The sequence below is a fragment of the Ambystoma mexicanum genome, chromosome 3q (assembly GCF_040938575.1).
Source record: "Ambystoma mexicanum isolate Mex_15411 chromosome 3q, UKY_AmexF1_1, whole genome shotgun sequence".
NCBI classification, from domain to species: Eukaryota; Metazoa; Chordata; class Amphibia; order Caudata; family Ambystomatidae; genus Ambystoma; species Ambystoma mexicanum.
Window position 1 is genome coordinate 594,564,494 of NC_090926.1, and position 27,788 is coordinate 594,592,281.

A 27,788-nucleotide genomic window follows, 5' to 3' on the forward strand; every position below is an offset into this window, starting at 1 on the left:
GTACCCAGGACATTCGCGTGTGGAACTTCCAGCGCACCCCTGAAATACACGTACCCTGCTGATATCGTGTGTGAAACCTCCCGCGCACCCCAAGATACACGTACCCAGGACATTCGCGTGTGGAACCTCCAGCGCACCCCTGGAATACACGTACCCTGCTGATATCGCGTGTGAAACTTCCCGCGCACCCCAAGATACACGTAGCCAGGACATTCGCGTGTGGAACTTCCAGCGCACCCCAGTAATACACCTACCCTGCTGATATCGCGTGTGAAACTTCCCGCACACCCCGAAATACACGTACCCAGGACATTCGCGTGTGGAACTTCCCGCGCACCCCTGATATACATGTACCCTGCTGAATTCACGTGTGAAACTTCCCGCACACCCCTGATGTACACTTACCCTGATGGAATCGCGTGTGGAACTTCCAGTGCACCCCTGAAATACACGTACCCAGCTGGAATGACGTGAGGTACTTCACGCGCACCCCAGTGATACACGTAGCCCGCTTGCCGTGCTGGTACAGGGTTAGCACAGCTCTTTGCACTGGATTGGGGATTTTGATGGCTTTTCCCTGCGCAAGGGGCGTTCTTGGGGGCATAACTGGTGCTGCTGCAGGGTCGCTGCGCCACTGTGCGCCACGGCTGGTTTTGGTGGCTGGAATCCATGAATACGCTGTGCGCGGAAATGTATTTTGGCGCACGCGGATGACGCAGGGATTCACACGCGCACACTGTGCGCCAGCCGCGTGCGCCACTTGTGCGCTGAATTCTGTGAATTACCCCCTGACTGTTTTAGATCTTCTTTTTTTCCACAATATTGATTATTTGGTTTCTGATCTTTACATCTTCATCAGCAGGGCTCCAGCGCTAATGTGTAGTATAATCTTGTAAAAGGAAACACGTACAGATGGGGACTTATACACTACAATGTATCATGTCCTCCGTTTTCACCGGACATCTGTGCACTGTGGATTGCAGGTGAGGGTAGGTTGTGAAGTAAGGAGAGATGTAGAGGGTCTGGGTATCTATTGAGGTCTCCTGTCACGTACGTGTTTTGGGTGAAATTGTTAGGTGTTCTGTAGGTGAGGGAATTAGTGGTTCACCGGACATTGGGCCTCATTACAAGTCGGGTGGTCTGGTAAAAAAGTGGCAGTAATACTGCATACTGCCACTTTTACCAGACCAGCAAACTATGCATTAGGGGGAGCCCCAGGAAGGCAAGAAATCCGCCAATGGCAACACACGTATGCTAAGTAAGGCGCCAGAGAAACCAGCACTGATGTGCAGTGGCCGGACCCCAAATAATTGTCGGGAACACCGCCAATATGGCAACACCGCCAGATCACAAGCCTCACCTTTCCGGGAACACCGGACAAAAAATGGCAGTAAAATAGGCAAACACTAGGCAACGAAACCTCTACCTGAAAGCAGGTGGTCAATGGCAGAAAATGCATGCAGGTGTGGGGAATGAGGCCACAGGTGCACCCAATGCATGCAGGTGCACCCAATGCAGCCTGGAGGAGGTAAAAAAGGCCACACCTTCAACACACACACACACTTCCAAACACCACAATGCTGCCACTGTCTGCAGTCAGCATTGACCTGCAGCTGCTGCAAGCCAACATAGCGCTGCAGCAGCTGGAGGACCAACAGAGGGGCCAAGAGGCACTGGACAGGAGGGTGAGGATGAGGAATCAGAGGAGGAGAAGGTGCCATGCAAGGCGTGCACCAGTACTCTGTGTACAGCTACACCATGGACCCTCAGTGACATGCAAATCCTAACCCTGTACCACCTGAACAGGGAGAGCATAGCATATGTCCTCAGCATGATCCAGGGAGACATTGGCACCCGCACAGCCATACCACCGATGGTGAAGGTAGTGTCAGTCCTGCATTTTCTAGCAACGGGCACCTTACAGCATACCATAAATCAGCTGCACGGATTAGTACAGCCAACATTTTCAAAAGTATTGGTGGAGGTGCTGGACGCACTCCTGCTGCATGTGGGACAGCACATTGCACTCCCAACCATCCTGGTACAGGTGAATGCCACTAAGGCAAGCTTCTACACTATGGCAGGCATGCCTAATGTGGTGACAGCCCTGGACTGTATGCAAGTTGAGTTGGTTGTACCACATGCCCATGAGGAAGTCTATAGGAACAGGAAGCAGTACCACTCACTGAACGTCCAGATCACCTGTGATGCCGACCTCACGATTACCCACTACTGTGCCCGGTTCCCAGGATCAACACATGATGGCATGGTATTGCGAAACAGCACACTGCCAGCGTTCATGGAGAGGGACAGTGGACATACCTGGGCATTGGGTGAGTAGGAATCACAGTACACTGAGACTGGATTTGGGGGTGTAGTAGACACAATGGCAATGAGTGGCGCTGAGAAGTCCCCCCTACACCGAACCTACAACCCCCCAACAACAGTGGCTGTTGTCCACCGTCATGTGAAATGACAAACAAAGCAGCAGTGAGTGGCCAAACTGTGCTACCCAAACAGCATATAGACTTACATGACCACATGTAACAAAATGTAATAGTGACAAATACACAAAGAGCATGGTCCATCATCGTGCCCAGGCATGGGTGCATAGGTGAGCCAAGAACATGTGCATCGGACCGACAAAGTCCCATGATGAGCTCAACATCCACATTCCACAACACACCCCTGTACCAATGGCAACTTACACATACAGCAGGGGCACCCATCACATGATGAAACAATTGAATCATGGTCATGGCACTGTGCATTAGCATGGGATGCTGAGCCACAGACACACACTGTGCGTGCACAACGACACCTGCAAGGTAGAAAACCAAAGCATAGCACTGCAAGCCTGACAAATGGGGCCACACTGTATCACTCAGTGCAGAACATTTCCATTGAACAGAAGTGCACCCAATGGCAAGCAACGGGGTGACCCCTCAACAGGCAAAGGCATGGCATGTTATCCAGACCAGTCCTGTGCGCTCACAACCATGGCACACACTCATGCGGTGTGTGCACATCATTGAGCATGCTCTCCAACCCCCCAACGCCCCCACCCCCACCTGTAGGTGGGTCATCTCACTGGAATGGTCCCCTGTCCCTAACAGACAGAACCATCAACTGATGTATGGATGACCCAATACCCATCCCTACCTCTTCACCACTCACCCTCCCCTGACAATCACCACTCTGTCGCTGACACATGTGGTCTATGGCCACATGGTACTCACAGGGCATCAGGCCCCTGCCTACTCTACACCACCACCCTCCCACCACTTCCCACCTATGTCCTAGCATGCACCATACGCAGTGCATGTGCACACCACACTTGCGTCCACCCTGGCCTAGCATCTAGCCAGTGTCCCCCACCGGGGAACACATCAGTAACCACTCCCGGGCCAGCAAACGCACTTGCACATCCCATCTGCCCTCCTTCTCTGTCACATGCATGTCCACTTGCAACACCTGGAGGTCAGAATGCCACAAGGCCCTGTGGGCCCACAAATGTACATGAACTGAACCATGGTGTGAGTACTGTGCACCTCCTGTCCATTCCCCATGTGTCTGTGTTGTGCCTGCAAATACCATTCTGTTGTATCGGAGCAACATGGTTGCAACGTAGTACCAAGATGACATGCCTGACAGGAATGCACACCACTCATCCAATGACCCACATGCATAAAGGTGTAATGTGCGTTCGCATATGGGCTGTCTACTTACCCTGAACATTGTCACAGTGCTTGAAAGGTACACTCATCCACTGTAGCCACTGACATGCCCTATGTCTGTCCCCCTTGCAGGTGACATGATGTGGCATACAATCGTGCACACATTCGGACCAGGGTGGCAATTGAGCACACATTTGGCATGTGGAAGGCATGCTTCTGATGTCTACATCGTACTGGGGGGGGGCCCTCATGTACAAGCCAGACAAGGTTGGCAAGATCGTGTTGGCATGTGGCATGTTGCACAACATATGCAACGTACCCCTGCCACCAGATGTGGACATGTGCACCTGAGGATGATGGAGACGTGCCTGCGGATGCCACACATGCGGATACTGCACATGCAGATGCCAGGCTGGGTCGCATTACCCGCCAGGAGCTGATAGAGAACTTTTTCTGATGCTGCCTGCCAATTACTCGGGCAATGCTAACTTCACTGTTCATTGGACACAATAAATACATGCACACAATGATTGATGTCCATTCAAGGTTGCAAGTGTGAATTTTCTTTTTATGATGTCAAGTACCATTCTGGATATACATGTAGTGTACATCCCATCCCAACACTCATCCCAAATACATCCTGCCCACTCAACCCCCCCCCAAAACACCCTACCCACTCAAAATCCCCAACAGTTTACATCAGTGTCACCACTATGTCCATGCATTACTTCTGGGCACATTTGGCTTTGGGGGTCTGACACCTGGAGCCTTGAGCTGCGGAGGCGGATGGACCTTTGCCTTGGTGTGCTTTCTAGTGAGCTCTCAGTGGGCGTATTGCTGGTTGAGGGCTCAGAACCCTGGGCACAGATGTATGGTAATGTCAACTGCATGGCCTGTTATAGGGCAGCGCTGTGGCAGATGAGGCATCTGTGTGTTTGCCCACCCTCTGCTCCCCTGTATGGTATTGCGGATTTCACGCATCTCTGTGAGCTGCTCACCAGCCATTGTGTGTATGTCCACCTGCTGGAGCTTAATCTGTTCCATCTGTGCCCTTATTGCATGCAGGTTACTGTCTGGCAGTGGTCACGGGCTGTGTGGGCTTGGGGGTGTCGCTAGAGTGAATCCAGGTATGGTGTCCCCCTCATATTGTTCATAGGACTCCATGGCTGCTTTCTGTTCACCATTTGAGTCAGGCTCCTCAGCAATCTCCACATGCAGCAACTGTCTGCAGCCATGGCGCAGGGGGGTTCTGGTGCGTGCGCAGGCACTGTCCTGCATCATATGTGCAATGTTGATGCCTGTGCTGTCGTAGGTGACGACACCAGTGTATGTAGGTGGCATAGGTGGTGGCTGGGCTGACACTGCCATAGGTGGTGGAGGCTGGGTTGACACTGCCTGGGGTGATGGTGACCGGGCTGACATTGCCCCAGGTGGTGGAGGCTGGGCTGACATTGCCTGAGATGGTGGTTTCTGGGTGCCTGCAGCTGTTCCCACAGGTGGCTGTGCTGGTCTCACCGCACTGCTATACTGCCTGCTGCGGCCTGCAGTGTGTCTGGCCTGCACAGGTCTGGTGCCTCTCCTGCTTGCAATTATCCTGCCTCATCGCTGTCTGTGGAGTGGATACCTGTTGGCGAGACGAGATGTGCTTTCAGCTGTTTGCCACTCATGTCCACAGACATGCATTCTACACATCCCATAATGTGTGGTCCGCAGTGCTGTTGGTAACATGTATTTCACGTGGGTCATGTTGCTTAGGTGGATGAACTTGCAGGGGTGGGTTTCATGGATGGGGATCGGGGGTACATGCAGGATTTTGGCAATGTGCATGCCTGTGTGTCTATCGGGGTGGTACAGCCATCGAAGGGTGGACAGTGCCTTCCATACCATGGGCCAGGCCACTTGGCTTGCCCATTGCTCTGAGCCCTGATGCTGAAGGCATGCAAAAGGGCAGAGGGGAGCCACACATGTGCATGCACTTGTACTTACTGCCTTCTACTTGTATCCCTGCTCCAGCCTCAGCGTCTCCAATGCCCTCAATCCCCTCCATGTGCAGGATGCTGCTCAGGCGCTCCTCCCACGGCCAGAGGCGTAGCCAGGATTGTTCAACAAGTGGGGCCTGAAGCCAATGTAGTTGGGCACACCCTAAGGAAAGCTCCCCAACAGATTGTTTAGGAAAAAGCGTGCATTTTAGCTGAAATTGTTAGCTAAGATAATGAATCAAAAATTGGATGAGTTTTGTAGATCTAATGAGATAACAAATAGTAAGCTTTCCCAAAAAGACTTTCATAAAACATCAAATTCATAGTTTAAAAATTATTAGATAAACATGATTTGTAAGTAGATAATATCTGTAAATCATCAGACTGTGGTTTTGTTTTTCCTGGGCACATTAAATGTTGACGTCATAATGCCCTGACAAGAACAGCATTTACATTTAACACAAACAACTCCCAGAAAGCTCTACTGCCCAATAATGTACTATAAAATGTGCTTTGGATTGGACACTACAATGTCACTGGCTACATAAATGATAGACTAGTTATATTGAGATTTGAGATTTTGCTATCAACAAGGAAATAATGGATGGTATGTGCATTTGGACACAGGTATACATTACATAGAGTTCTACATTATAGCTGTATTAAGATAATGCATTGTGTGAATGTAATAGAAAACAGATACATTATTTTAACTAAATATTTTTATTGTTTTACAAAAGTCACAAACATGTGGTCTATTCTACATTTTTCACTTAAATAGCTTTCCATCCAAATGTTCACTTTCCTTTTATCATATCCATTTCTTTTGTTCTTTGACATTACCCAAACGTATAACAATGATTCTTGTCATTTTCCCACTACCTCAAACACCTTATAGTATTCTGCCATTAATGTACAACTTTACAAAAATCAATGCAATCACTCTATTCATCCTTCACTACATCCAACAACTTTCTGGACACATCTTTTTTTCGCACACTACATCCACCAAACCCACTTCCACATTCCCTTTCTTCCTTCGCTACATCCTCTAACCCCATTTTCATATTCCCTTTCTTCCTTTGCTACATCCTCCAATCCCTTTCACATTCCTTCCTTCACTGCATTCTCAAATCATCTTCATGTCCTTACTTCACTCTATGCTCTAACCCTTTGAACACATGTTCCATCCTTCAACCTTCTAAACAGTCTCTTTCCCTCAATGCATGCTTCAACCCCCTGTCCACATTCTGTCCTTCCTCCACTCATCCTCCAGCCCCCTTTTCACATTCCCTTTCTTTCCTTCATCACATCCTCCAACCCCCTTCTCACTTATCCTTTCCTTCCTTCACTCCATCCTCCAACCCCCATTTCACATTTTGTTTCCTTCCTTTACTACATCCTCCAAACCCCTTTTCATGGTCCCTTTACTTCCTTCACTACATCCTCCAACCCCCTTTTCACAGTCCCTTTCTTTCCTTCACTACATCCTCCAACCCCCTATTCACATTGCCTTTCCTTCACTACATCCTCCAACCCACTTTTACATGCCCTTTCCTTCCTTCACTACACCCTACAACCAACCCTCTCACACTCTGTCCTTCCTTCACTATTCTGCAACTCTCAGATTACATTTGCTGTTCTTCTTTCACTGTATACGTCAACCCTTTTACAAATCGATTCTCCTCTTTTTTGCTTTGAAGGTATCAACAATTGAATCAATGTTAATTAATGAAGACAATTTCCTCTCAACAGACAGGACGCATAATGAGGACAGTCTGTTTTCTGTCATCCTTGATTTTAACCTTGTTTTAACACGCTTCAATGTACTAAAAGTACGTTCACATGATACCGATGTAACCGCAAATGTTCGGGCCACTCTAAGCATGTTACATACATTTGGAAATGCTGCTTCTAGACCTTTTAACATTTCTAGAGAAACCGAAACATCAAGGGTACTTCTAGGTTCCTGTGGTAAATTCTACAAAATCACATGCTTAGCCTGTGTCACTTCCACCTCACTTGGCAGAAAACCTAACACAGACTGGCATGCGTTGAGCAAAGGCTGACGTGTAGTGACATCAAGAAATTTGAAACTGGCATGGGAAAAGGCTTCCAAAGCCCCAAACAATTCACAATTTAAACTAGAAAATCTCATTTCTAGCTCATCAAGAATAATTTGACAAGTTCGAGAAACAAGGGGTTCTGCTAATGCAGAAAGGCTTACATTCTGTTTCACAACTCTTGAACTTCCCAAAGTAGACATAATAAGTGAGTCTTGAAGCTTTTTCGGAACAGTGCCATAACAGCGTGGATGTTCATCCACATGTAGTTCCGAGATGCTTATAGATGCAGCCATGCCCTTGGCTGCAGTAATGATATCAGCACTATTAGATTTACAGTTCTGCAGATCCGATTTGACTGCATCAACAAGTGCAACACAGCGAGACAGGTCAAGATCTTTTGCCTGTAGCTGATCAGACAGAAATCTTGTTATACAAAAATCTTTCTGCATACTACTAATGCACTAACAAAATGTAAGCTGGTTACTTGAACTAACAACCCTCTAGCAGTTACAGCATGTATCTTATTTTCACCCTCAGCAATGTAATCCAGAGTAGATATAATAGGTGTTAGCTTGTCATGAACTGCTAGAATACTGTCATACCTACATGCCCATCGTGCATCACACAATCGTTTTAATTTAATTGTTTGCTTTGTTGGGTTTAGTCCCCTTTGGTTCTCAAGGAAAAGGACATGAACAGTCATTTGTGACATGAAAACATACAAGCTCTCGAGAACAGCAAACAAATCAAGTAATGTGCTAATTGTTTTGCAGCATTCTACTAATACCAAATTAAGGCGATGTGCACAGCGGTGAATATAAAGGGCTGTAGGGTACTTTTTGTGCAGTAATGCCTGTACCCTAGAACATTTGCCACTCATGACACTTGCACCATCGTAACATTGGCATATTTAGATCCATCTTATTTAAAATTACGTTTTCAATGCAAGTCGCCAGATTTTTGGCATCCAGATTGGTAGCTTGGGTGAACCCTACAAAATCACAAAGTTCACCACATGCATTTATGTATCGAAGCACAAAGCTAACTTGCTTGCTTTTGCTTTCATCTTTTGTCTCATCAACAATTAATGAAAAGCAAGTGGCGGCCTGTATCTCTTGTCTTATTCTATTAATTACATCATCAGCCATTATATTTAACAACTCGTTCTGAACATCTGGCGATGTGTATTTAGCATTTTTTGGTTGTTGTGACACAATTGAGCTAAAGTCTGAATTTAAGTCTTGTGTAAAATAATTCAATGCCAAATAATTGCCCATATTCACATTAGATGCATTACTGTTCCCTTCAAGATCATCACTGCCTTCATTAGGTTTACTTAAACTTTCAAGGTGCCCTCGGAGGGGAAGATCCTGCTGTGCACAGAGTAAAAGAATTTTGCAGACCACCTTCAAATAGGTGAGATTCTTTTCCTTGACTTGGGCAGAAACCTGACAACAAATTAAAAAAGAAAAATCCTTCAATACTGAGACTATGCTCTGCCAGAGGCATTGAACCTGCTAATGATAGATACACTGGTTTGCTGCGGTACAGAAACACAAATGTTTTCAAATCAGGATACAGACACTTATTTCTTTTCATATAAATGACTACTATAGATTCTAGAGTCATTTTACTGGGCTGGTACTCTGGGGACAATACAAAAATATATAGTACAACTGAATTAACTTTTTAATTTGAATGTGATCTGCATTTAGATAAATACTATTTTTCAGGCACAAATTAACTGCTTTTGCAGAAAGAAAGTAGGAAACTGCTACTACTCAAGCCCTGGGTAAACAAAGTCACCAACAAATTATTAAATACCACAACTGTGGATGGTAGTTAAGAAGTGTGCACTGCATATGTATATAAGAACTGCTTCTAGGCACTTAACTACACATCTCAGTGTTGAAAGGGAGAGACGTACATTTTTTTGATTTGGAGAGACAGTTTTGAGGGATTTTCTGAAGGGCCTTCTGCATGCACTGAGGTTCTGAGCAGGATTCCCAGATGGACGAGGGGAACAGCCTCCCAAAGGGATGAACAATTATTTATGCTGGGGTGGGGGAGGTTGGGCTGTAACAACTGTTAGATACCATTACCCCTTATTTGCCCCTGGCATTGCATAGGGTTATAACTCAGGAGAGTTCTCATAGCAATTGGTACAGCCCTTTGATTATGACATTCTGGTACTAGAGAAGTACATTTCTTTCAATGGTTATTGAAGTACAGATTAAAGAATAAGCAAGTATACAAAAAAGTGCCTACCTTATCTATGAGGTCATCAATCCCCGTCCTGTTTGTTTGGTTGTCACAGTAATCTTTCCACCGGGTCATTGAATGTATGTGTGCTGAACTGTTGGCATGTCTACGAAATCCACCACTAGAACCACTTGCATGTTTCCAGTCACAGTACCCACCTAGCAGAGGTTGGAATATGATAAAATATCAAAGGACGGTGTGCAGTCATAATGTTGAAAATAAAAAGTTGAATGACAAACAAGTCATAAAAAAAATGTCAAAAAAAAAGTCGAATCTATAATTTTTTTTTATATGTATTTTTTGGGTTTGGTAAGTATAAAAAATGGGTAAAATAAAAAAAAAACATTTCGAAAAAATACCGTATTGAAATTTTTTTTTTCTACATTATGACTTTCGACATTTTTGTTTTCGACCAAATTACTATAAACCTCAAAGGACATTATTCCCTTCTGTCCGCCCAATCTGGATGGTGCCACAGTCTACGGTGTGTAGATTGTATGACAATTCTAAATGCATCAGAGGATTACTTATGGACCATAGATAAAGCAATGATAATGATGAATAGCAAATTGTAAAATTAAATTGGATTCACTATGTTTTCTTTGAAGTCATCCCACTTAATATTATTTACAGCACAGAGACTGCACGTACTCTACATCTTCAATTCCTTCTTTATGACTGCTGACTTAATCGTAAACAATCAGCTTACAAAGAAATTGAATGCACATTACTAGAAATCTAAAACCTCTTAACTTTACCCTTTAAAAGCCAAGTGTAGACCGCTCACCAGCTCGCCATCTCAGACAGTGAGTAAGGATAATTTCTCCATGGATTTTAGTAAATTTTGTCCATCCAACAAAGGTTGTCATAACTCACAAAGCAGAACGTAGGTATAGTTTCTTATCACAGTAACTATTCTGATGTGTTAACTAACTCTCATAAAATGTAAACAAATTCACCAGCATCAATAAAAGGGGATTTGCCAAACTGTTACTGCCAAAATGACGGCAGGAAAAGCAGTAAGCAGAGTCCATTTTCTTAGAATACTCCAACCATTTAGTATTGGAGTATCATGCTTCTTGGAAGGACCTGGATTTTCCACCTATCACCGTGATTGGAAACTTTATCCGTGGTTCAAATGGTTGCTCAAATATGGATCCCAAATCATCAGGAAACTGTCTAACTACTGCTGCACTTCCTATCTCACATGGACTTCTACTAACTTCACAATCTATCTCTGATGGAACTGGTGTACATCCATCCAGTTCTGTATTGTAGCTAGGTCTATCAGGTCGATTAGAACTGTGGTGATCATCACTAGAAACAGACGTATGCAGATCTCTAAGTTCTTTGACGGTAAATGAACTACAGCTTGGTCTAGTTAAGAAATCAGTGAGCTTCCTCTGTCGCTTCATGTCTGAAACCTAATCACTAACAGATTAACACAAATATATAATTAATGACATAATTAGGATGTATATTAAAAGAAATAGCAACAGATAGTAATAGTAGAAAGTCACAATAAAAGCACGCCATTCCATTGTAAACACAAATATTATATTGCACTATAAAAATATACAACAAATAAATATAGTGTGAATCATTCTCTTAAGTGGTGCCAGGCCTATATTTCCAGTGCCAATATATTGCCCACAATTAGTAAGAGCTAATGTAGAGGATTTCAAATCTGTTCATTTGAACAACCAAAATGTTCTGATTATATGCCAAGTCCCAATTAGCTTACATTGGTGCTATTTGATGTCCTCTTCTTTCTCACAGGTCCCCTCATGAGTAATTTGAAGGCTGGCTTAAAATGCTTTGATGCTCCTGGTGGATACCAATTCCCCCAGTCTTCTTCCCGGGGCAGCTGTGTGGTTCATAGATAATAATGGAGATACTTCCCAATGAAAACTGCAATGGGTTATTTCTCTGGGATTATCGTTGAGGGTGCCCAACATGAATCCCGCCTTGAATGTCTTTATCCCCCCAAACCTACTCCTTACCCCACATTAAAGAATAATGTAAAACATGTTGTGGATAAGCGAACACCCTGAGGTCTATCGTTTTCCAGCAAAATCACATTTAAAGTGACACTATGAGGCCTCATTTCAATGAGTGCGGACCCGTAATGCACGAGTGCGGACCCGTAAGGGACCAGCACCGTTCATTACAGGCCGCCTCATTACGAGGTGTGCAGCGGGTCCCTCTCTGGAACGCCTAGTCAGACCAAGCGTCCTTAGCGGGACCTGCTAGCAGACCAGGATGCTAACAATGGGCCAAAGGCATTAACCGGCCCGTTATTAGCATCCTCCCCATTCCCATTGAGCCCTATGGGGGCTCAAGTGGGAATGGGGATGTACCGGGTCCGGGTCCCGCGAAAGGGATTTACCGGCCCCTCCATGGTCAGAATGGCCCAGGAAGTCCCCTTTTGCAGGACCCGGACCCGGTACCCGGTACCCGGTATGGGGGTAGCTATGCTGCTAAAAGTGGCATGGCTACCTCCATACTCGTAATGAGGCCGAATGTCTTTACTGAGGTCTACTTCTGCCAATGACAGAGTTTTGACCTCCTATGAACTTTTTGCAGATCCAGAAGTGTGTATATAAAGCTGTGCTGTCACATCTCCGAAAAGAAATTCATTAAGTCAAGGCTCTAGTCCTAAAAATTGAGGAACTCTGATGCACGCATTAGGACATGACATCACAGGAAATGAACAAATCCTAAAATTTAATTAGATATGCTAAATTATATTCAACTTAAATTGCACAGACCAAATACATATTTGCCAAGAAAAACTGATTTATTATTACTCTGCTGACTAACTATGAAAGGAATGCACTTTTAAAATCTAATAAACTTCCCCAAAGCACGTTCTGTATTGTAGGATGGCAATATTAAACATTTTAGGGGCCAGTGCTGAGCTATTCATGTGGTCTTGTGACGAAGGATCTCACTTCCCAGATGCACGACCAGTGTTCAAAAGCAAGCGCAGGATTAAAAAAAATATATACACAATAGGGACAGCATCTGCCCTTTTTAAAAAGTGGGTAGACGCCTTCCACCCACATAGTCCCTGATTTAAATGCTTTGGGGTCAGGCACATAAGTTATTGGTGTGGATGGGATGAAAATATGCTAATTTCTTAAAATAAAACATACACTGATATACACATGTTTACAATTGGGTTAATTGGGTGCCCCATTATTAAATATATCAGTGATGATTTAATAGTATCTACAAAGTCAATACTAGTGAACACACATTCCCAGAACAGTTTTGCCCAAGATCGCAAGGCACTCCAGTGCAATCAATCCCATCACTTTTGAATACCTATCAAAGCAGGGAAGGAACTGGGGTGGAAAGAGGCAGAGCTGCGCTCCGGCAAATACTGTGTTGCCTGACGCCATTCCTTGGAGACCCGTGGCCCTTGCCCTTCCAAACTTGAGGAAGCTCTCTGCCCTGACTCCCCAAGTCTCCTGAACGCTGTGCTTTTGAAGTCTCAATGTGTGCAGCGAACCATATGTAACAACCTACATCTGAAAGTTGTCCATTGTATACCAGAATAGTCCACGCTCAATCAATGAAATGGTCCAAAGCTGTATACATGTCTCGCGCTTTGCACACATTTTACTGTCATGTTGAATATGTTGACAGAACAAATAAACATTACACAAAGTGTGCATTGCATGCTCAGAAGGAATGCACATTTAAATTCATATCAGACGTTTGATAAATTGGCAGCCATTCTTATGTTCCCAAAATGCATTTCGTTTTTATGCAAAGCAGCCAGCATTTGATATTAATGGCACCCACATTCAACACCTACCTCCACCCCTCATTGCCTCCCACACCACAGACAACATGTCCCCGCCCCCTGTTACCGCAACTGCCATAGAGCAGGCCGGGGGGCTTTAGCACCCCCCCAAAACAATGTTGGGGCTATTATCAGGGACTTTTGTACTTTTAGAAATGGGAGGGAGTGATCAGAAGTGAGAAGGGTGGATAATGTTGCATGTTTTATTAAATAATGACGATGGCTTTAAAACCCAAGGGTGATGTGTAAGGCTCACTTAAATCTGCATGATGCTATTGTGTCTTTGCATGCAGCATGGGGAGAATAAAACGAAAGCCATACTTGTATTGCTCAATATATTTCTATGACAATGCCCACCTCCCCTCCTTCTATCTCACCCCTTGCACACCCCTCTGTACACCCTCCCCTAACTAAGCCCTCCCTCCCAACCTCCACACCTGTATGCCGCCTCATGTAACACGTGGTAGACATCATGTTCATATGCTCCTCTTGTCACTTGGGGTAATGCATCAGGTTTTGTGCCACCGATTATGACTATGCATTTCAAGCTGCCTCCCTGCAACTAGGGTAAGGCATCATGTTTTGTACCACCGATTTTGACCATGCATTTCTAGCTACCTCCCTGCAACTTGGGGTAAGGCTTCATGCTGTATGCTCCAACCTGTCATTCTTGCACTTATGTAACTAAGCTAAGCGAAGGTAGCTGTGCGCTATACAAATTCAAATAAATAAATAAATGTAGTTCATAGTTAGTTTACCATAAAAGGCTAGTTTAATATGTAATGTGGTTTGCTTCCAAGGCATTGCTATAAATAAAGTATTATTTAAGCACATGAAATGAAAAGCAAACCCTTAATAAACATCTATATCAACTAAGCCTAGGAAGATGTGCTCAGTTGTTTAAATTGTCTGCATCGCAGTTTCACCATTTAACCAAAGTGTGTGATCCTGGGCAAATCATTTAATCACACTGGGCCTCATTAGGAGTTTGGAGGTAACCATGGCGCTATTAGCACCATGTCTGCCTCCAAATCCTTACCGACTCCGCCCTGGTGAATGGAGCTATTACCGCCCCATTCCAAGGTTGGCGGGGCGGTAATTCCCCATTCACCAGGGCCCTTCCCCATTCCCATTGAGCCCCCACAGATAAAACCAGGCGTTAAGGGAGGACCCGCAAAGGGAACTCGTAATAGGGCGGTAAGGGATTACCGGTACTGGTGCCCTTAGCGGTACCGGTAATCCCTCACCGTCCACTTCGTAATGAGGCCCACTGTGTCTTATCTGCAGCTCTGTAAGTGATTCTGATTAACTTCAAAGTTTATGTTAATATATCATGCTATTATAATAAAGAAACAAATAATGCCTATAGAGTTGCTCGATATATAATAAAAGCACAATTTAGGTATTTTGCACCACAAAGTTATTTTGCCACTTGGTCACTTGAACTCACTTGCATGGTGCGTCCAAGTATCAAAGACTGATTGTTGTTCCTGTAATGTCCTTTTCTATAAAGTCACATCTCAGTGCAATCTATATGCAAATTAGGAGGTTTTCATTTATTTTGCACCAGAGGGCCTGGACAGAGCTCTAATAGATGATTTCTTGCATCGGTTATGATCCAGCAGTTCAACTTTTTTGTTGTGTTAAAATGCCACCTGCCACTAATGGTTAAACAAAAGTATATTGGGGCAGAGGTGGGCTGTTTGGGAGTGTGAATGAGACGTATGGAATTGCCTATTTTCCTCACAAACCTCATTTGTGAGAAAAAGACGCACTGTAGCAGGACTTTTTTCGTGACTCGCCCTCCTTTCCTCCCCCACTCTGGCAATGCTGGATACTTCCCTGCACCCCGGGCTGTGACTGAACTGAAGGAGAGCAATGGGCAGGCATGAAGGCGCTCGCGCTGAATGCAAAGCAGAATGATGCGCTGCAAGGCCTCTTAGCCCCCCCTCACTCCCAAAAGGCTTGGTCACTTACTGTACACCTGGTTGGTTAGCATCTTTGCAGTATCCATCCTTACAGTAGTAGTAACGATAGATATTGCATAGATGCCTACTTCATTCAGTCAGGGGTGGACTGGGAACTAAAAGACTGGAAATACTTCCTGGGGAGTCGGGGACCAAAAGAGGCCCTGGAAATAATGTTCAAAGTGGCCCCATATGGCACATTTTCAGCAAGCCCAATGCTTTTACTTTGAGAAAATGTGGAGATACCACTCAAAAGAGGCCCAGGGTGCAGAGGCCCAGCGGGAAATCTCCAGAGTTCCCCATAGGCCAGTACACCCCTGCATTCAGTCAACCCTCGACCCATGCATTCACTGACTCACACACACTTGCACACCACACTATACACTCTGCTAACAACACACACACACACGAACACCACAGCCCCTCAGTCACTCACTCAGTGTTTACATAGGCATAGCAAATACAACACACATAACATAACATACAAACATGCACGCACCAGCCTTCATGACATGCCGGCATATACACATAACAAGTACATTAAGATAACATGATGGGCTCGCTCGCTGCTGGCGCTGCAGTGCATACCTTAGAAGAATAGCCTTCTTCGGTCTGTGGGCACAGGCACAGCAGCCACAACCCTGGACACGGAGCTCAACGCACAGAGAGCTGCAGCTGCCAGGCAGTCAGTGCACAGGCAGACGCGGTGTGGACACAGAGACCCGTTCTCCTTAAAAAAAAAAAAAGTTTGCTCTGTATATGGTGGTTGGCCCGGGGCTGACCTTTGCAAGACCAAAATGGTTGCATAGCAACCAGCACAGAGCGCGCCAAGCGTGCTGTCCGACAAAATAAAAAAAATAAAAACAAAGCGAGCAGCACTGTCCTCCTCCTCCCTCGCAAAGCAACGTGGAGCAGAGGGAGGAGGGGTGCTAACAAAAAAAAAATGTTGTGTGTTCCGTCTAAAAATGTTGTGTGCTCAGAGCAAAGCGGGCATTTATTATTTTTGGTTGGGCCTTGCCCGCTCAGGCCCTACCCTGTCTATGCCTCTGCCCACAGCATGGGTCGTAGGGGCTCCACGGTGCCTGGCTGCATGCTCCCTCCTATGCTTTGCAATGGCTGATTGGACCTTGGACTTGAGGTCATCCCACCTCTTGTGGCAATCCTTTCTGGTCCGGGGACGATCCCAACAGCTGTGACGTTGGTCACCACCTCACGTCACATGGCGTTCTTCCTCTGGCAGCTTATCTTTCGCTGCCTTGCTCCAAACAGCTCCTCAGCATACTACAGCACAGTATCCACCAGGGCCGTCAGCTAAGCATCTGCAAACTTAGGTTTGCATTGGCGTCATCCTTTCCTGGGTTGCTGTGCTCCTGGGGCATGTTTGCATGTTTTTGTGGGGTTTTTGGGCCTGGATGGCAGTGGATTCTGATTTTTATAATGGCGGGTGGCCTACTTGCGGTTTCCGTGGTATTTCCGGTTCCGGCACCAGTATTACTGCCATTCTGGAGTTAGTGGATCCGGTAGGTATGCCATTTCTTGACCGCTAATACCGGATGTTTTCTCCTTTCATTCGTTGACACCAGCAATCCGGTATTGCGGCGTGCCCGTCTACTCGTAGCTCAGCAGGGTTTCTGCTACACGGCCAACTGGAGATGCTAATACCGGATTGCTGGTATTAACAGATTTTTATCGGATTACTCAGAATGTGGCCAATTCTTTCTTACTGAAGTCATATCGTTTTGTTAATTTCCTTCTTTTCTGACCAGCTTTCTATGGGTAAGCCCTTTTGAAAGCATTTCTCCTGTAAAACATTTTCATTCTGGCTCTTCCCAATACTTCCAGAAAAAGGTGTTGGTCCCAACAAGTTCAAATACCAGTGAGAAGGCAAGGTACATGGGGCACTGCAAACTGTTCTCACATGGGTCTTGCAATTTGGAACTGAGACATAAACATATCGTTTGCTGCATACAATCTAGTCTATTTAGCTATGACCACATTTCTGCTGACAGTGTAAATTGGGGAAACACACTCCAACATATGCATACATAGCCCCTAAGCACCCAGGCCAAACATAGACAAACAGCATCAAGGCCATGAACTTTCAACAATCTCAATAGAGGCCATTGGTTAAATGTGCATCTTACCGACCCCAATTACAGAGTGGTACATTTTATCGTGGACAAAACACTGAAAAACACTGATTTCTTTTAACATCACCCCAACCCAATCCTGACACATTTTGACCCCTTACCACACTACCCTTTATTTAATTAATGTTTGCACTGTTTTTCGGTGTTATGTTCTTCTCTGAAATGTACCTCTCTGTTTTGTTTGCAATAAAATGACTGGCTACCGATGCCATCCAACAACAGGTTCCACCAATTGGAACCAAATGGGATGCTCCGACTCAGCAGTCATCATCGGACTGAATTGAATATCCTTTTAACACAATGGGCCTCATTCCGAGTATGGCGGTAAGTAACACTAATTACCGCCATGGCGTAAATACCATGTACAATGTGGTTGGAAGGCGCTATTTCCACCATATTCAGACTTCGCGTGCACGAGTATTCCGCCATGGCGGTAAACTCCCTTGCGGCATAGCGCAAAAGGTCCCGTCAAACCCCTTACCGGCATAAACCTAGACGTATTTAACACCATCGCCTTCGATGGAATCCGTAATTAGCGGAGACCGTAATTTACGCTAACCGTAAATTACGGCCACCGTTAAATACCGGAAACGGAAATAACGTCATCGCACAGGAACGGGAAGCATCACGGCGGCCATATTTAAAATCACAATCCATTGCAATCCTCTCCATACAGGACATACAGGACTCCATACAGGACTCAGATCGACCAAATATACTACAGAGAACAGCATCATGCCTAAAGTTCTGAAAAAGGGCGCTGCGCGCATCCGAAAAGAAAAATTCACCCAGGATGAGTTACAGGTCCTGGTCGACACTCTGCATGAACATGCAGATATCGTATTCTGCAGCGACATGCGTAGTCCCACCATCCTCAGAAAGAAGGAGATATGGGAGTTGGTCGCACAGAGGGTGAGCGCCGTTGGGAACACCCCTGCAGCACAACGCATTGCCGCAAACGCTGGGATGACCTCCGTCTCAGGGTGCGGGCCATCCTGTCAGCAAACCGTCAGCAGGCCCTGGAGACAGGAGGAGGCCCAGGCTCACCCATTAAAATGATGCCCTGGGAGGAAACATGTGCGGAGATGATGGGCACAGAAGCCATCGAAGGTGTTGGCGAAATGGATTGCGGTGATCCCTCATCCGCTGATGCAGGTGAGTGTCATGAGTCCAAACAGTACATGCATCCCTAATGTGATTCACCGCAAAGGGCCGGCCAAAGAGTCACCTCATGTTTGCTTCGTAGACCCCCCCCCCTCCCTGCAACCATGTCGTAACAAGTGGGACCCAGGATGATGTCAGGTGCAAGGCTGACACCCATATTGGCCATGCCACACAGAAAGCTGGTCAATGTCACTCACCACAGTACTCCGCCAACATGATTGACCCCGCCAACAGTATGCTTTTACCATCCAAGCCAAGTTCACTCACCGACCAAAAGATCACCAAGACGCTGCTCTCCCAATGTGTTACCATAGGCTTGAAGTCATGATGACCCCCAGATCATTGCTCATGCTGTCTCTCTCTTGCCCCCCACAGGTAGCGGTCATGAAAGTGAGGAGCAGGAAGGCTCCCGGCCAAGTACCTCCCGGGACAGGGGCAGGGTACAGCGCATACCTGCTGGCAGACATAAGGCCCATACTACACCACCTGCTCCATCAACCCCCATGGAGGGTACACAACCCCCACCCGCGCACCTGGACATGCCTGCAGTTCCGCCGGAAACATGCCCCACGCTGCACCCTGAGGAATCCAGCATGCCAGGGGAGAATGCTGCCATGTGCCTCCTTAGTGTGCCAGACAGCCCCACATCCTATTCCGTGGTCAACGTGGAGGAGACCAATGACTACAGCCCTGAGTCACCATCGTACAGCCAGGTTGCACACAGCGACTCTGGGTCGAGTGATGGCCCAGGTCTCACAGGCAAAGGGGTAACACCTGTCTCACATCAGCCCACTTCCCCTGCCGAAACACCTGAGAGGCCTGCAGGCCCAATACCAAGCCTGCCAACCACATCCCCCACATCGGCCGCAGAAGCTGTGCACTCCCAGAACCTCACGGCCATGATAGAGGAGTTTCTCCGGGACAACCGGGAATCAGGGTTGGTGCATCACAATGACCTGCAGGCTCTGGGCGAGGGCATCACTACATGCACAAACCGGCTCTGTGAGGTGCTCGGCAGGATTGCTGATGCCCTGGAGGCAGCAACCCCCAGACCTCAGCCCCAGCAGGAGGAACCACCCTCCCAGTGCTCCTCCACGCAGACCAGCCCGGTCCGCAGGTCACAACGCACAATGCGAAAATGATACCCCAGGCTCGGGGAGTGCCCATTGACTATGAAGCCACACACATGTGGCCTATGTAGTATTGATGGGACCATTGTGGGGCTGTTGTGGGGGGAGGGTGAGGGGGGTGAGGGTGTGCATGGGAGTTGGGGGGGAGGGGGGTGAGGGTGTGCGTGGGAGTTGGGGGGGAGGGGGTGAGGGTGTGCGTGGGATTTGGGGGCGAGGGGGGTTAGGGTGTGCGTGGGAGTTGGGGGGGAGGGGGGTGAGGGTGTGCGTGGGAGTTGGGGGGGAGGGGGGTGAGGGTGTGCGTGGGAGTTGGGGGGAGGGGGGTGAGGGTGGAGGATTATTTGTACACGTTTTCACATGATTATACAATACACAGTTTGGTCTATCCTGGAAAACAGAGTGGACATTGATCATTGTGCATGTGTCTTTTAATGTCTCACAGTGCATGTAGTACATGTATCCCCACACCCAGTGCCCAATGTCCTGTCATCCTCACCCCCTCAGCTGACTTGTGACTCAGAAATATTGGTCAATCAATGCTTGTCGCACGTGACGTCCCGCCTGTGCATCGGCCCCGTGATGCTGTCCTGCCATTCCTTCCTCCTCCTCCTCCTCCTCCTCATCTGGTGGTAGCAGACCCACGTCAGGGGGCAGTGGCACGTTCCGATGGATGCACATGTTGTGCAGCATTGCACATGCCATGGTGATCTTGGCCACCTTCTCGTGGCTGTAGATGAGGGCCCCACCTGACCGGCTTAGGCAACGAAATCGTGCCTTCAAAAGGCCGAAGGTCTGCTCTATCACCACCCGTGTACGGGTATGAGATCTATTGTAGTCCTCCTCGTGCCTGTTTTGTGGGTTGCGGACCGGGGTCATGAGCCACGGCTTCAATGGGTAACCAGCATCACCTGCATGAGAGTGGAATGAAGGTAAGTGTTCGTGCAATCATGGTGGAGAACTGTGCTAATCTGATATTGCAGCAGGTGTTCACTGGCCATGCACACATGTCCCAGGATACAGTCACCCCATTACATCGTACAATGGCGTTGACTGTCCCTCCCGTATGCATCTCTCTACCCCCCCCCTTTACCACCCGGGTGGAGTATGCTGACAGCCTACTTACAGCCCCAATGGACTGCCATGGCCCATTCCGGTTACTCACCAAGCAGCCAGGTACGTCGTTCAGCATGTCGCTCCATGTAGCGTGGTAGTGTAGAGTTCCGCAGGACCAAGGAGTCATGAGTTGATCCGGGGTATCGGGCATTGCATTGTGTGATGGCTTTACTGGCATTACACACCATCTGGACGTTGATGGAGTGATATTGCTTGCGGTTGCGATACGGCACCTCCATGGCATGGGGAACCACCAATTCTACGTGGGTGCAGTCGATGGCACCTATGCAATTTGGCATGCCTGCAAGTGCATGGAAGGCAGCTTTGGTATCATATATCTCCTGGGGAGTCCGAGGGAGGCATATGTAGTCCCTTCTGTGCTTGAGGAGGGCATCGAGCACTTGGTTGAGTATCCGGGAAAATATGGTCTGTGAAATGCCATGCATGTGCCCCACTGTATGCTGGTAGGTCCCTGTGGCAAGGAAGTGGAGCACAGACACTACCTTTAGTAGAGGGGGGATGGCAGTGCTGATTTCTATTAGGCTCACTGTGTCGTTATGTATCAGGGCCACTATGGTGGTTATGGTGTCCCGGTCAGCCAGTACAGGGTGTGTATCTGCTCTGGTGTGAGGTTGAAGGGGGTGGGTCTGATGCGTGGAATTGGGGGCTGACGGCGTGGTAATGGTGGCTGCACCGGTAGGGCATGCTGGGCCTGTCTCTACCTCCTTCTCCTCCTGTGTATCCTCTGTGGTGGGGGCTGTGGTTGCTGTGGTTGCTGTTGTTGATGTTGTCGTAGTTGCTGCCTTGCAAGCAGGGCCTCCAGCTCCATGAATGCTGCGAGAATTGGTATCATCTTGGTGTGGGAGGGGGTGTGGTGTGTGGGTGTGCTCCTTTTGTGCTGTGCCTGACTCTATGGACTCCACCTGTGCTGATTGGGTGCACCTGTTCCTCTTTCTGGCACTGTTCAGGGATGTTAACACCTTCTCTGCGATGCCGGTAATTACGCCATGGCGTTAAGGTACTTTGCGCCCTTGTGGAGCCCGTTTTTACCGTGTCCGCTTTACTTGGGATCAGCACTGGTTAACGCCTTAGCGTTATTTCCGACGTGGTGTCTCGGGCGCGCGACACTGGTCCGCTATTTACGCCGTCGTACTTTACGGTGGCGGTAATTACGGTGTGATGGGTCGGAATAGTCCACGGCGGAAAAGGATGGCGGTATTACTTTACCGCCATCGTTTTTCCATTACCGCCGGACTCGGAATGAGGCCCAATGATGAGTCCATGAAACATTCTGCCCCCAACAGCTTGCATGTCCATGCCAACTGCTGTTCCACTGCAACACTACACAGTCAGAGCTGTTCCCCTCTTGTGCAATCAACTGGCCACTTTAATCATTTGACACCTTGGTTTTTCGCCGCCTGAATGGGCACTGATACTCTTGAGCATGACTGTGCTTTGTGTATCCACTGTGCCTTATGGTTGAATTCCTCATCTAAGATGGCCACTTCACTTGCTCACTGTGCTATAGTGCGGCACCATTGTAGTTACCTACTGAAGAGGTCCTAAACATGACGTCACTCCATTGCGGTGGCTCAATTATCTTATGGCATTGACAGCGTCCTGGAGATTTGCTCTATGACTTTGCTTGCTATGCTCATGCCTTTGGAGCCGCTACCCTTCAAAAGTAGAGTTCCATTCAATCAGAGACATGATCTCAAGGAATCCTACAATGAGGCCACACTGAAGTAGTCGCTGCAATCATCGATCGTGCCTGCCGCCTCCACCATGGCCCAGATGCGGATAACTTTCTACACATGTATTTTATGTGCGCATCATACATTTCAGCATTCACATTTACTGTTATGTGTCATTACTTATGGTTTTATACAATGTTTTTGTGATATTCTTGTGTCTGTTGCATGGATTGTTGCTTTTGTAATTTGCAGTCTTTGGCTTTGTTGTTCTCTTTCTTTTTCCTTTCTTCCTTTTCTTCTTCTTTTCCCCCTTTATGCACCTCTATTCTTTTCTTATATAGAATGTTTAGTGGTAGTTTATGATGAACTTATTTGTATGTTTTGACTTTGGTTGACAAGGAGTATGATTTAAAGATGAATGCCATATTTAGTTGGCATTTGCTGTTGTGAAATAACAACCTTTGATCTCAAGCATTCACAGCCAGATGGCGACCCATTCCCAAGCTTCTTGCCGCGCTTCTTTTTCTCATGATGCATATCTTTCCATGCATAAGACAGGCTCTTCTCTCTCAGAGCTTGTGTTCCTGCAGGATTGATTCTTGTTGCCGGCTTCTTGGAGTGATGTGGTATATTTCACCGCAACACCTCAATCTGATTCTCTGTTTCCCGCTTGCAGATCTTTGTATTATTTTACTCTGTGTCTTGTTGCTGGTCTGGAAGAAGGCTAGACCCACATCTTGCTGGAGACCCAAAGCCGAAACGCACGTAGCCTGTCTACACCGAAAGACACAAAGTCAATATGTACCCAGCAAATCTGGGATGCTCACACACTTGACCTCTGCTCATTTAACCTGAACGTGTTACATTATATTGGTATTGTACATTGTTCTTATCAGTAAACAAATACTTTCATATTAACTGCATTGTATTGGTTAAGTTTTTGTGATTTCGAACCTATGTTAATGTTGTATTCCATGTTTGGCAATGTTCACTTTCTTTTTAGTTTTATCTTCAATATAAATATATATTTTGCTCTTGTTGAAGTTTGTGTGCCTGACAGACTGTGTTACATTCGTTTGACATATTAAATAGCTGTCTTAGTATGTCCCAATGAACTTCCTTTGTCAATGTGCCCAAAATATGCCAGTATTGCCATCATTAAAACACATAAATTCTGCTTCGGTCAAATATTTGCCACTATTACCATGTAAAACATGTTTTATGGTTCCAGTGCACTTCCTATCCTAATTTGAAACATTCAAACTACCTCTCTTACACACACACAAACACACACACACACACACACACTCAGTCAAAAACATGCATATCCTCGTTTAAGCAAATACATACACATTGAAACACCCTTATCCTTCAAACACACACACACATACACGTACATGCTAACACACATGCATTAACACACACTATTTTAGCAGGTCCATTGGCCTATGGGCTGAATTGGTGATGCTGACCTCTTCCTCTCTTCCCTTCCCTGCAGCACAGGCTTTTTTGGCGGTGTGGCAGGCAACATGAAAGCAGGGTCAGTAGTCAGGTGCCTCCTCTCACCCCACCTGCTCCCTGCTTTGCAATTAGGCTGAGGGTGGGGTCTGAATTCCGCTCACACCCCCAGTCTGAGAATGGTGGAGAGAGGGAGGGGTGAAGAAGCATCCATTGTGGTCAACACTGGAGCTTTCTCCAGTGACCATTGAGCACAATGAAGGCTGTGAACTCACATCGCCAGCTTCCTGGTCTTCCTACCGCCCTGCGCTGTGCTGCACACCCGTCATTGAGCTGGTAACTGATGGCCCTGGCCAATGCACTACACTGCGAAGGGAATTAGAGGCACCATTCCTTACATTTATTTATTTATTTATTTATTTATTTATTTATTGATGTAGTGTTCATTTGTTAGGCGCTTATACAGGAAACAAATACTGTTTCAAAGCGCCCACAAGTCAACAGGGAGAGGACAGGGGATGATAGAAAAAGTAATTACAACCATGTTAAATAATTAAATACAACAAAGAAGAAGAGACAATGGGGAAAGGAAGACGGACCTGCTATGCCTTGTGAGTGTTCAGAACATTCAAGTGCAGGGAGCAGAGGGGTACGGGATAGGTGCTGTGGTGCTCATGGAGAGCAACAGGCGAAGTGCTATGAAGAAGTGTAACTGCAACCTCCAGTGAAGGTGAGCCGAGGCAAGTGCAGAGGATAGACAGCAGCTGGGAAGAAAGATGTGGGAGGTCAGGGCCCCGAGGATGCATAAGGGCCCTGCACACCAGCCAGGCTACTGTGCGATTAGCAGGGGAGAGACGGAGTGAAGGAAGGGATAAAGAGAAAGGTCTTGAGGCTTTTCCAGAACTTAAGAAGGTCCTGCTGAATACAGAGAGGGAGGGGGTGGCTGTTCCAAAGAAGGGAGCCCACTGAGGAAAGCGACCGACCACCTGCTCTCTGTTTCCCAAACTGCTTCACATGCAAGGCGTCAGTGCCAGAGTAACACAGGTGGGAATATTTGGTCAAAAAGAGTTGCAGATAGAGTGGTCACCGGCCCCAGACAAGTTTGTGGTTGATGCAGAGGGATTTGAATTTAATCTGTGCTGCAATCTGGAGCCAGTGAAGACTTTGTAGGGCAAGAGAGATGCGGTCCTAGGGCTTAAGGCCAAGGAAAAGTCTTGCTGCCCTATTCTGGATTAGCTGGAGCAGTCGCAGAGTGGACGAAGGTAGATTAAGGAGGAGGCTATTGCAATAGTCAAGCCTAGAGAGAACCAGAGCCCGGTTATCATTTAGTCTCTGGGGGAAGGTGAGGAAAGGTAGAATTCCTTTCAAAAGGTAAAGCTGAAAGTGGGACTTCTTGACAATGTCTTGAGTATGAGAGAGGAGTCGAAGATGACTCTGAGGTTTCTGGCTTCCAAAAAGGGAGCAGCGGGAGAGCCTATGGAAGAAGGCCAGAGCAAATGGAAGATGACGGGTGCCGGGGTCCCAATATGGAGGATCTCTGTTTTGCTGGCATTGAGACAAAGATCATTTGAAGTACACCAGGCCTGGATAGCTGCGAGGCAGTCAGGGATGAAGGAGGGTGCAAGGATGCCTGTAGGAAGTTTGAAGAAGAGTTGTGTGCCATCAGCATAACACTGGAAGTTGGGGGCGAAGGAGGGAATAATGCATGCCAGGAGAGTAAGGTAGATGTTAAAGAGCCCAGGCGAAAGAATGCAGCCCTGGGGATGGCACAGGAGGAGGAGAAAGTAGGGAAGGAGAGGGTGCCCAGTATGACTTTGGAAGAGCAGTCAGTTAGGAAGAAGGTAAGCCAGTCCAGTGCCCGCTCCGAGATACCAAGGGCGTCATGGAGCCTTTTTATGAGGATGGAATGGTTCACTGTGTGAAAAGCAGAAGCGAGATCAAGGAGGATGAGGACAGCTGGGGAGTTGGGAGTTCAGAAGAGCAGTTCTGTGCCTCTGGCTGCTCAGAATCCAGACTGATGGTCGTGAAGACAGCCAACAAGTTTGGTGTGGGAGTTAAGTTGGGGGGAGGGCTAACTTCTCAAGCAGTATCCCCAGGAAAGGGGTGATGGAGAAGGGGCGATAGTTGGCTGGGCAGGAATGGTCTGCTGATGTTTTTTTAAGGAGGGGCACACAAAGGACTGCTTGAGTGAGGATGGAAAAGAACTTACAATGATCAGCGAGAGCAGGGGCGCGAGAGGAGATGTTGTCCTTGATGGTTCTGGATGAGTAAGAGGAAACTTGTCTGGAAGAGACCTTCATGGAGTTGACAACAGGGTCGGACTGGGACTAGAAATCGGCCCGGACACCCAAATAAAAGTGGCCCACACCTCGCCCCAAAAGGTGGCCCACCCCTCGCCTCAAAAAAGTGGCCCACCTCTCGCTCCAAAAAAGTGGCCCTCAAACCATCATCCGTGAATGGCGTCAATTCACAACTTTACAGAAAATGCTACTTATAGAGGGTTCATGTGTCTGTTACATTACAACACAACTCATAAAATAACATAGCTTTGCATACAGTTCTGTGACAGGGCCACAGCTCCCTGAGCCTCCATCCAGGGCCATAACAAAAGAAGACCCAGGGCTACAGCCTCCCCAGATACCCCACCCACCAGCAACGCGCCCGCTCATGGGAACTCCCCGAGCTCACCCAATCAGGCCCCATCAACAAACCTTGCACGCAAAGTGCCCCCGCCAGCCAGTTCCTCAAAGCCATCCTCTGAGACCCAATAGCTCAATTGGAGTTGCAAACCGCTACTGGTACAATAAAAATGTCTTAACCAGGTCATCCCAGCGCCACTTGACCCATAGGCATTCTGTGTGACCTGCTCTGAAGTCCTGTCAAAAACAAACACTGGCAAAGCCAACAGCACTGACCTGTGCACAAGTGGCATTTCTCAGGCACTGCTATTATATGCCCAAGTACTCGCTCGCACCATTTTGCACCTGCTGCCATCAATGGGCAGGTAATACCACTACAACCGCGCCTGGCAAGTGCCTTGGCCATGCCTAAACAAAAGCCCAAACTGTTGGCATTGCCAATGTCTTACACTTGCATACAGAATGCGGCCCAGGACTACGCCCATCCTTCAAAAGGCCTTTGAACATTTCACTCAAATCCAAGACTTGTTACTTTACTGGCTGAAACCCTTATGAATGCGATTGGCAACCGCATAAAACAACTTTACAAATTCAAAGAAGCAACACCCCGTGGGCCACAGGAAAGGGAGAACCCTCCTGCCCCCTAGGTCACAGAATCCGACCACATCTCCTTCAGAA

The 27,788-nt window shown here is 47.1% G+C and overlaps 1 protein-coding gene across 7 annotated transcripts in view; it reads right to left on the reverse strand.

Annotated features, from left to right (window-relative positions):
* MGMT (O-6-methylguanine-DNA methyltransferase) overlaps nt 1–27,788 on the reverse strand; it is a 307,544-nt gene that overhangs the window by 259,998 nt on the left and 19,758 nt on the right. For 3 of the 7 annotated variants that reach the window (XM_069654446.1, XM_069654445.1, XM_069654443.1), the window contains exons 1-2: nt 16,354–16,472; nt 9,991–10,142 (exon numbers count right to left, since the gene is read on the reverse strand). The gene's annotated coding sequence lies outside the window, so the exon portion shown is untranslated. Of the gene's footprint in view, nt 1–5,670; nt 5,820–6,401; nt 9,171–9,990; nt 10,143–16,353; nt 16,516–27,788 lie in introns of those variants that run through there. The other 4 variants (XR_011305083.1, XR_011305082.1, XR_011305081.1 and 1 more) reach the window with 4 other exon arrangements.